Consider the following 2553-nt stretch of genomic DNA (forward strand, 5'->3'; position numbering starts at 1 on the left):
CAAAGGGCCAGATATGGCCTGCAGGTCATAGAATGCCCAGGTCTGGTCTGTCTTTATCCAATGTCATAATATTCTAACGTGCTCAGGGAAGAATATAACACACTTTAATCTAGTTTGTTTCTTACGTGGCAACAAGAGTTGATCTTATGCTGATGATACTCGGATTTACCCCATGCAACTGGGCAAGAAGGGAAGTTGGGAGGGTCTGTATGGAAAAAGAAAGTTGAGATCCATCTCTCTTCAAAACATACTGTTTATCCAGAGATCATTGAGCATTTGGCCTGCTCCAATGCTAGTTCTAGACAAGGAGGCAGTTTCTTTGAAAGAACATTGATTGGTTTGGGGTCCTCTTAGACTCACAGTTAATGCTAGGCATGCAGGCGGAGGATGTGATAGTCTGCCAATTGCAGCCCTTCTTGGAACACAATGCACTGGAACAGTTATTCATACTTTTACAACCCCACATATTAACTGCTGTAGTACATTTCACAATGGACTACTTTGGTACACTACCTAAATCTATAAAACTCATGGGCAGGAGCCACCAGTGTCATCTACCTAGTAGCCTTCAAACTACAATTCAGAGTGCTGCTTTTAATCTGTAAAGCCCTAACTGGCTTGGCATCAAGCAATTTAATTTTAGATCATTGGTTCCGCCAAGGAGAATCCATTAATCTATTGTAGATAAAGAAAGATATTGAGATTTCCCCTTAATGAAACAGAGGTGGGAGTCTGGGATGTGTTGTTTTTCATGCTATGTCCTGCAGAGTTATGGAAGACCTTGTCTTGAGGTCCAAATAATGGTCTCGCTTATATATACTTATATATACTGGAGGTCAGTCAAGATTGTAATTTTTGTAGAGACTTTGAGGTTAATTATAATACCCTGGTCTGGCAGAGGTGTTGTATTTGGGAAGTTCTGTTGTTGTTGGTTTTATGTATTTTATGCATTTGTAAACCAGTGATAACTGGGCAGGAGTCAGTGGTCTAAAACAGAGCATCCCAATCTTTCCGGGTTGGCAGCCCAGAGGGAAAGGGAGGAGCAGGGAAATGTGCACATGCACATGTGCAAACAGGGCTGCTAGCGCCCACACGGCAACACTAGTGTGAGTGGGGGGTGCACGCACATGTATGCGCACTCGCCAGCCATTCATGTGGCCCAATGGCCAACTGGGCCACGGACCACAGGTTGGAGACAGGAGAAGAAACAGGAGAGAGGGAGAGAGAGAGGGAGAGGAATTTACAGGAAGAGTTTAGAATTCAGGCTTGAAAATGTCTTGTTGGAATAAGGTAGAAATTATTAAGAGACAATTCCATGCCCTTATAAATTGGATGATGCTGGACTCCAGAAGTTTCTTTGCTCTGGAATTATAATGTGGGTTTTGTTTTCAACTTTCATTGGTTAACAAAGTATTAATAGCATTTGCAAAATAACATTAAGTTTGTGTATGAGGGTGAGCCTGACTTAATACACTATACTCAAAGGAAATCTCCCTTTACTGTGCAGCCATGGGCCAATTTTTTTCATTTCCCTGTCAGTAAAGAAGAGGAATGGCAAGCAGGACAGGAATATTTTCATTTGATGGATCTGTCTACAGATTATTGTTTTCTTTGAAGTACAAAACTATGGAGGCTAACACTTTTAAGCTACTTTTAATGTGTTTTCTAGTACTGTACTATGTTGTCAATTATACTTTTTCTTCTGGTCGCATATTGTGTGCATGTGTGTGTATGTATGTGCGCGCACACACATACTTACAGTACATGGATGCACAGATTCATAGACATTCTTTCTCTGTTATATGAGGGAGAGAATAAAATATTGAGAAACAGCCTACTATGCAGTTGTAATGTACTTGAATAAAATCAAAGACAATATTAAAGGTGCACACCATGGGTTTCTTCACACTTTATTCTTTAATAAAGAAATAATTGCTGTGTAGCAGAATGCAAGTATATCATAATGTATGTGTAGCGGGGACTGCCTGAGAGTGCTTGCAGGAGCTTGACTGGGAAGGGGAAGATTGGGACAGCTGCAGTTGGCTTGGGTGTGGCTGGCGTGAGTGGAAGGAGGAAGGATAGAAAAGGGAAGAAAAGGAGAAGGCCGGGGTGGTTGGAGTTGAGAAGAGAAGGTCTGGAAGCTTATTTTATTTTTCTACCAAGGGTATTTTAAATAGAGGCTAGATAGAGTGAAGTTTTATTGCTTCCTCCGTGGGAGGATATCTGAGACGGAGGCAAGCAAGAGTGTGAAGTAAGGGAGTTGGCTGGGGTTTCTAGCCTGGGATTTTAATAATAAAGAGTAAGGGAGGGGGTGGTTTTGAATCCTGAAACCTGAAGAAGAATCCTAGAGAAGAAGCACCAGGAGGAGAGAGACTGGTGGTGCCAACTGTTACTGTGGACTTTGGAGGCATCTGGACTGTGGCCATCGCTGCTGGCATAGGTGCTGGGACATTGTGGGGGGAGTTGCCCTGGGGGATGAGCCATTGCCATAACATACTGGCCGTCGTTGTTATTGTTACCATCTGGAGCCGGGGTTTACCCCCCCACTTCATC

Source organism: Protobothrops mucrosquamatus, unplaced genomic scaffold (assembly GCF_001527695.2).
Source record: "Protobothrops mucrosquamatus isolate PMUCROS unplaced genomic scaffold, P.Mucros_1.0 scaffold_253, whole genome shotgun sequence".
NCBI classification, from domain to species: domain Eukaryota; kingdom Metazoa; phylum Chordata; class Lepidosauria; order Squamata; family Viperidae; genus Protobothrops; species Protobothrops mucrosquamatus.